The sequence below is a fragment of the Phyllostomus discolor genome, chromosome 6, assembly GCF_004126475.2.
Source record: "Phyllostomus discolor isolate MPI-MPIP mPhyDis1 chromosome 6, mPhyDis1.pri.v3, whole genome shotgun sequence".
Taxonomy (NCBI): domain Eukaryota; kingdom Metazoa; phylum Chordata; class Mammalia; order Chiroptera; family Phyllostomidae; genus Phyllostomus; species Phyllostomus discolor.
This window is the reverse complement of record NC_040908.2, coordinates 77,944,416-77,953,014: the sequence shown is the minus strand read 5'-3', so window position 1 is coordinate 77,953,014 and position 8,599 is coordinate 77,944,416. Positions and strand designations below refer to the sequence as shown.

Here is an 8,599-nt window from a genome sequence, read left to right as displayed (position 1 = left end):
CAAGATTACTCTATCTGGAAAAGCTATCATTTAGAATGGAAGGGCAGAGAAAGTGTTTCCTAGGTAAAGTTAAAGGAGTTCATCATCACCAAGCCCCTACTATGTGAAGTATTAAAGGGACTTATCTAAGAAATTGAAGAAGATAAAAAAGTATGAACAGTAAAAGGACAACAAACTCAAAACTACCAACAACTGAACCTGAAAAAAAGAGAAAAACAATGAAAACAAAAAACTATGCAAACAACTAGAACAAGAACAGAATAATAGAAATGGACATCACATGGAGGGTTTTCAGTGGGGAGAGGGAGAGGTACAGGGAATAAGAAGCATAATTGGTAGGCATAAAATAGATGGGGAGAAGTTAAGAATGGCATAGGAAACAGAGAATTCAAAGAACTTGCTTTTTCACAATGGGTTTGCTGACAGAACACAGGTGTTGAGAAAACCACCACTAAATCAAAGCCAAAATGGGAAAGGAAAAGACTCACATCAACACTGTGGTTATTGGACACACAATAACCATTGCGGACATGCAAGTCTACCATTACTGGCCATATGATCTACAATGTGGTGGGATCCACAAAGGAACCATTGAAAAATTTGAGAAGGAGGCTGCTGAGATGGGGAAGGGCTCCTTCAAGTATGCCTGTGTCTTGAATAAACTGAACACTGAACGTGAACGTGGTATCACCATTGATATCTCCCTGTGGAAATTTGAAACCAGCAAGTATTATGTGACCATCACTGATGCCCCAGGGCACAGAGACTTTATCAAAAACATGATTACAGCGACATCTCAGGCTGACTGTGCTGTCTTGATTGTTGCTGCTGGTGTTGGTGAGTTTGAAGCAGGTATCTCCAAGAATGGGCAGGCCCATAAGCATGCCTTTCTGGCTTACACACTGGGTGTGAAACAGCTGATTGTTGGCGTTAACTAAATGGATTCCACTGAGCTGCCCTACAGCCAGAAGAGATACAAGAAAATTGTAAAAGAAGTCAGCGCCTACATTAAGAAAATTGGCTACAATCCTGACGCAGTAGCATTTGTACCAATTTCTAGTTGGAATGGTGACAACATACTGGAGCCAAGTGCTAACGTACCATGGTTCAGGGGATGGAAAGTCACCCATAAAGATGGCAGTGCCAGTGGAACTGCACTGCTTGAAGCTCTGGATTGCATCCTGCCATCAACTCATCCAACTGGCAAGTACCTGAGTCTGCCTCTTCAGGATGTCTACAAAATTGGTGGCATTGGTACTGTCCCTCTGGGCCGAGTGGGGAGGCTGGTGTTCTCAAACTTGGCATGACTGGTCACCTTCGCTCCAGTCAATGTTACAACTGAAGTAAAGTCTGTTGAAATGCACCATGGAGCTTTGAGTGAAACTCTTCCTGGGGACAATGTGGGCTTCAATGTCAAAAAAATGTCTGTCAAAGATGTTCATTGTGGCAATGTGGTTGGTGACAGCAAAAATGACCTGCCAATGGAAGCTAATGGTCTCACAGCTCAGGTGATTATCCTCAACCATCTAGGCCAAATCAGTGATGGATATGCACCTGTCCTGGATTGTCACACAGCTCCTATTGCTTGCAAATTTGCTGAGATGAAGAAGATTGATCATTGCTCTGGGAAAAAGCTGGAAGATGTCCCAAAGTTTTTGAAATCTGGTGAGGCTGCCATTGTGGATACAGTTCCTGGCAAGCCCATGTGCATTGAAAGCTTCTCTGACTATCCTCCTCTGGGTCACTTTGCTTTTCATGACATGAGAATGACAACTGCTGTTGGTGTCATCAAAGCAGTGGACAAGAAGGCAGCTGGAGCAAGCAAAGTCACCAAGTTTGCCCAGAAAGCTCAAAAGGCTAAATGAATATTATCCCCCAACACCTGCCATCCCAATCTTAATCAGTGGTGGAAGAATGGCCTCAGAACTGTTTGTCTCAATTGGCCACTTAAGTTTAATAGTAAAGTACTGGCTAATGATTACAATGCATCATAAAACCTTCAGAAGGAAAGGAGAATGTTTTGTGAACCATTTGTGTTTTTTTTGTGTGTGGCAGTTTTTTAGTTATTAGTTTTTAGTTATTACTTTTTAATGGAAACAACTTGACCAAAATCTGTCACAAAATTTTGAGACCCATTAAAATGAAGTTTAATGAGGAAAAAAACCCACATTATATGTACAATCCATGGACATGAACTAAGGGGGGGATGCTGGAGGGTTGGGGGTGCAGGGCAGAGGGGGGATTAAGGGGGAAAATTGGGAAAACTGTAATAGCATAATCAATAAAATATACTTAAAAACAAAACAAAAATAAATTCAACAATTTTAGGATCTCAAAAAAAAGACAAAAAGCTCTACTAAATGGGATGATAAAGGGCCAAATGAAGTCTTTTGTCTAAATGAAAAATAACTAAGCTATAAAGCAGGAAGCCTGATGTTCAGGGGTTGAAGCTTCCAGAGGCTGCAGCACAGAGCTAAGCACAGGGAGCCAGGCATCAAGATGCCCGCTTGATGGGGCAGAACTGATGGGAAGTCTCTCACATGCAGGATCTTGCTTCCCAGAGCAGCTTCTCTGGCCTTTGCCCAGATGGTCTCTGTCCTCTCCCACCCTTCTGCTTTCCTCCTCACTGTGCCTGCCTGCCCAACAGGCAAAGGAGGAGTCATAACCTGTGGGCTGCAGTCCTAGTTGTGACCCCCACTAGCCCTGGAACCTGGGAAAATAGCTGAATCTCAACCTTCTTATCTTTCAAAAGGGGATAATCATAATACTACCCTATGGGGTAGTATTTGGAGGGCCAGGGCATCTTCCCCATTGGCCAAAATGGTGGCGGGTGGGAGGATTCTTACAATGAGTGTGTGAAAAGCTAACAAGGTAAATAGATGAGGACATGGAAAGCTAGAAAGATGCATGGATAGGGTGTGAGCACACTGAAATGTAGTAAGATGATTGAACAGAAAAAAAAAAGCCCTCCCCTCCCTACTATACAAGAACTGTGGGTTTGTAAAGGAAGATGAGATGGTCTTTGAGACAGGAGTCCACCATTTTCCTTGGTTGTGTGGCATCTGAATAAAATCTCTTTCCTTTTGTAACAGCACCTGCCCTTATGAGTTTGGCTTTTATTGGGTCAGGCAGCTGAAACTTCATTTTGTTCAGTTACAATACCATAAGCCCTGCCTGCATTCCAGGCATCCTTTGGAACTACAGAGCACCAAGAAAAGCTGAGGGATAGTTACTGATGGAGACTCAGCTCAGGACTCCCTCTCTAAGGAGCCCTGCATGAGTACTTCCACCCAGACTTTAAAAGTGTACCTTGTTATCCATTAACTGAATGCTATTAACACCAAAGATATCCTGTTCATGCTTGTAAAAGTATGGAGGTATGGAGAGCAGTACCAGACATTGGTCTGGTCAAGCTAGGATAAAGTATATAAAGCAAAATGGCACTAGTCATGTCAACCAAGATGGCTACCAGTCAGCCACAACACTCTGGTTCAAGAAGGGAACTACCTGAGTCATGCTAGACACATCTGGCAAGGAGGCACACCCAAGATATCTGCACACAGACATGTCTGCAGAGAGGACATACCTACTGATAGAGTGCATGAGCTCTTGGCCATGAGCCATGGAATTTCCAAGCTCAATCGGGTGCCAAGAATTTGGGTATAACTGAGGTGGGCCTCAGACTGCTACCGAGACAACTGAGCTCCACACACCAAGGTGCTGCTCTATGCCATATAATCTGACTGCTATGCTGCTGGAGACTCTGCTCTGCTTGAACAAGGACTTTGTTTGCCCCACTGCCAACCTGGCTCTGCCTTGGTTGGCAGATTCTGCCTTGTAATATGTTGACAGCTCCTCTGCCTACTGTGCTGATAGTCTCATAGACTGAGACTCTGGGACTCGGGTTTATTATTCCCCAATTCTCTTGTGTGATGTTATTGCTGATTGTTTCTGATTTATTATTATTGTTATTAGGTTAGTATTATTGTTGTTAAATTAGTATGGCTTTGGATTGAATCTGATTAATAAAAGCTGAGTGATTCTGCATTAAAAAAGCTGAATAAATAGCATAGTCACCTGTTTTGACTCCATTATTTCTTGGTGCTGATGTCAACGGTAGGACTGGTGGGTGTGTAAGAAGCTCAATACTTTTGGTTCTTAAGGTCCAGATCATATGGCCTGAGTGGTAATCAAAGGCTGGCTTATGGAAAAAACTATATCACAAAACATAGGCTTGCCACAAGAGGTTATTGGTTGGTGCTTAATGGATATTAATTGGTTAAGCAATTGATTGAAACATCTTTTGTTCTCATTGTTTCCCTGCCTCTCCAACCAGACTGTGCACTCTTTGAAAGATAAAACTCTTCTTTCTTCCTCTGTCCTTCCATTTATGCTATCAAACATCTAATACCTGAGTATATACTATGTTGTAAACTCAGTTCTAGGACTTGGAGACACCAAACGCAATCCTGCCCTTAGAATCCTGCATTCTGGTGGTGGAGGAAAGAGGAGGCAGTTAAAAATGAAGGAAACAGCAAAAATAACTACAGAATCTGAGAAGTGCAATGGGCACAAAAAAGAGACTGAGACAGGGAACCATTGGGGCAGGGGTCTACTTTAGGTAGAGTAAACAAGGAAGGTCTATTTCTGGCCAGGGGACATAAAGGCAAGTGGAAGGATGAGGAAGATCTGGCTGGTGGCCTCTGTGGTGGAGCTGAGGAGGAGTGCTCCAGGGAGAAGGAACCATGTTTGCAATGGCCCCAGAGGTTTCAAAGTAAGAAAGGAGCGAACTCCCATAACTGGAGCAAAGCTTGAAGGGATTGGAGCAGGAGGGGACAGAGAGGAGGGAGGTAAAGTCTGAGAAGTAATCAGGAGCCAAATTGTATGGCAGGTCCTGTGGGTCAAGAAAGAGCTGTAGATTTTTTTTTTTTTTGAGGGTGACAAGAAGTTACGGAGAGGGTTTAAGCAGGAGAGCAATGTGATCTATTTTATATTTGAGACACTCTCTTGGGGATTGAAGAGGATGTTAAACACACAATGAGGATAGAATTTGTCAGCCACGATGTGGGACATTTAATAGTACAATGACCTCGAAGAAGGTGGTGGATACTTTTAAAGCCTAAAGAGACTTAGAAGACAGCCAAATGCAATGGACAGGATTTGTTTGCATCCTGATTTCAACAAACCAACTGTAAAAAGTCATTTGTGAGGCAACTGGGGAAATTTGAACATAGGCTATTAGATAATATTAAGGAACCATTGTTAATTTTGTGTGGTGTGTTAATGGTATTATAATTAGGTTAAAGGAAAAGAAGTCCTTACCTATTAAGATACATATTGAAATATCTACAGGTGAAATAAAATGATGTCTGATGTTTGCTTTTAAATATTTTAGAAAAAGAATTTGTGTCTGGGAGAATAGATGAAGTGAGTTTAGCAAAATGTTGGTAAGTTTTGAAGCTGGGTGATGGTACATGGGGTTCATTATACCAGCTTCTGAAATTTTCCATAATACAAAGTTAAAAAAATATTTTAAAGTTCTGTTCCCTGGCTTGTTGTGATATAGTATGTAGTGTCCACAGTGTGCAGCACCTGGGTACCAGGCCCCAACAGTGGGACTCTATCTCTGAGGGCCAAGGGACAGGCACGTGAAAGATGGCATATCTGGGGCATTCTGTGGGGTGAAGAGGAAGAATTGTAGGGAAACATCTGTAGACACTCTGTTCACTGTCCTGGGCATGGGTCCAGTCTGCTCCCAGCAAAGGGATTTGACCATCAACTGTAGACTCAGACAGACCTGGGACAATTCTCAAGTTGGCTTGTTGTTTTTTGTTAACTTGGGTAGAGCTTCTCAGTTTCTTATCTGTAAAATGGAACTTATTCTAGGACCTTTCCCACCAGGTTGTTACAGGTATTAAATAAAATAGTGCGTGTAAAGCCCCACACTCAGTGCTAAGCAATGGTTACTATTCAGTTACACATGGCACAGACTGGGCTGAGACACAGCATGAGTGGATTCTGGAAACTTCTCTTGGGGATTAGTCTCCAGTAACTAGAAAAACAAGGCCAAATACATGTACAAATGCATGTATTGAATTACATGAGCCATCACACATGTAAACATACCTCTGGCTTACATTTATCCACCTGTGCACATCTACACACCTCTCCATGGGGCCTCATCAAGGGACAGCTTGGGCAGGCATAGAGTATGACCTCTAGGAAAGGATGGAATGGTCATCCCCAGTAGACCCAGAGGGGATGTAAAGGGGTTGGTGCTCAGAAGAGACTGGGCTGTGTGGCCCATGGAAAATCTGGGTACCTGGTGGTCTAAGTAGGAGAACACACTGGAATGAAGGTAGTGCTGTGGGATAAGCAAGGGGCTGAGAAGATGTTATAGTAAGAAGGAGGAACAGGCTGGGGCCTGGGGACTCTGCAGGGCATTTGAAAGGAAGAGCTTTCCTAGAAAGTCTTTAAATACCAGGGAGAACAAGAGGGAAGCTTTGCCAAACCTACAAGCAGCATGAAAACAATTGCATTTCCTTTGGGCCTGTTTATAGTCCTGGATCTGCTAACAGGTCACCGAAGGCTGATTGATCTTACAGGTCCCTTCCTGCCTGTCTCTATATGGCATTGGGTTCTCTGTGGTTGAGCTGGAGAAATGTAAGCTGTCACACCTCCTGAGATTCTTCCTCTCTGTGTTCATTTTTGATCTGATAGCCAAGGGAGGGAAAGTTTGGATGAGGAGAGATAGGCCCTAGTGTATGTGTGAGAGGGTTAGTCCTCGCCTACCCCAGTATCAGTTCTCACAGCCAAAAATAATTGAAGTGTCCTATGCCAGAGAGTCAGGGAGTCATGGAGGTCTTGTGCCTTTAGGTTGGGGAGTGAGGAGAGAGATGGGGTGGGGACAGGAAGGGCTTCTGGAGCTCAGATTTGGAGAGTGGAGCAGGTATACAGAGAGAAATTTTGGGAGTTGGGGCACCCAACTTTCTGGGGCTCCCAGAAAGAAAGGGAAAGAGGCAGCACAGAAAGGACAAAGTGCCCCCTTCTTTTGCCTTCCCTTTCCTCTACTGTAGACACAGGGGAAACAGCTGCTAATTCAATTCTGCCTTCATTACTGGGAAGAAACTTCTAATCAAATCCTAAATTGAGTGGCAGAAGAGAGAAAAGAGACACATTTTGCCTTCACATGTTCTCTTTTAGAGAACAATTTGGTGAGTCACTAATCCTGTATTGCAATAACCCATTAAAACACCCAAGGGATTCCACTCTTCAAATGTTAACATTTACAAATTCCAGAGCCCAGCACCAACTGCCAAGTGACTTCCTTTCCTGAGCAGGTCAGGTGGGAGGAGTGGCAGGAGGGGCCTTGTGCTAAGGCCATCACTGCCTTCTGCCTTCAGTTCTTCCCTGAGCCCTGAGGTCAGTGCTGGGAGTCTCAGGAATATCCCCCTTGTGGAAACATGGGGACACCCGTGTTGGGAAGGGGGCTCCTCTTGCTTCTGCTAATCCAGAGGAACTTGTCCCTTCTGCCCATCCTAGGAAAAGAAAATTTTCTTTCTAACCCAGTCTCTCACTCTCACCCAAACATCACCTACCCTACCATGAAAAGAAGTCCTCTTGGTGAAGTATGATGGGTGAGTGTCCATGCTGGTGCACTGGGCTTCCTGGCTGGGAGCTGAAGCCCCTTTGACACATAAGAGATGGCTAGAAAGTTAAGGAGTCTGCTTGGGAGCTGGGGATCAGGATGGGAAGGCAGATGAACTCTTATTCTGCTTGGTTCATGCCGGTCTCCCCCTCACTTCAGGGCATATCCTGAGAGCCTTTGTGGTGGTAGTGACCATAGAAAATTTTGGGGCATAGCTCCCAAACAACACAGCTTTCCCTGAAACTTCTTTCTTATCTGAAAAAAATTCAGGTATCTTTGGCATTTTGTGCACAACAAATGCCTCTACAATGACATACAGGCTGTATTTGTTCACCAGAACTTTGAAGGACTTGTGAACCCTAGTTTGGAAAGCAAAGTGTTGAATTGTCTATATGCCATTTTCACCATCTTGCCATGCTCACAGGCATGAGCACTTTTTATTTGGGGGGTTCTTTATTAAGGATCTGGAATGGTTTTCTATGACTGCCATAACACATAACCATACACTGGGTAGCTGAAAACAACAGAAATGAATTCTCTCACTGAAATGGAGGCCAGAGGTTTGAAATCAAAGTGTCACCATGACTGTGCTCCCTCTGAAGTCTCTAGAGGAGGATTCTTCCTTGCCTCTTAACAGCTGTTGGTGACTCCAGATACTCCTTGGCTTCAGGTAGCATCACTCCAATCTATGCATCCATCTTTACATTGCCTTTTCCATCAATTCAAAAGAGGAATGGATCAGATTCCTTGTTATTGAGGGTTTAGAGAAAAACAGTCCCCATACCTTGGAGTTGTTGAACATTAGATAGGTAGGAAGAAGGCAGTTCTAGGTTTTGGAGGTAAGGGGGACCCAGTATTTCTGGGGCCAGCTTGTACCCAGGAGATGCCTGGTAGGTGAATAGAGTAAGCCGATAGGACAATTTAAGTTCCTTGGGCTCAGGCCTAGTGGGT

General features: G+C 43.8%; 1 pseudogene; it reads left to right on the top strand.

The window, feature by feature from the left end:
- Positions 1 to 399: 399 nt before the first annotated feature.
- On the top strand, positions 400 to 1,986 carry LOC114499964 (annotated as a pseudogene).
- Positions 1,987 to 8,599: the final 6,613 nt, after the last annotated feature.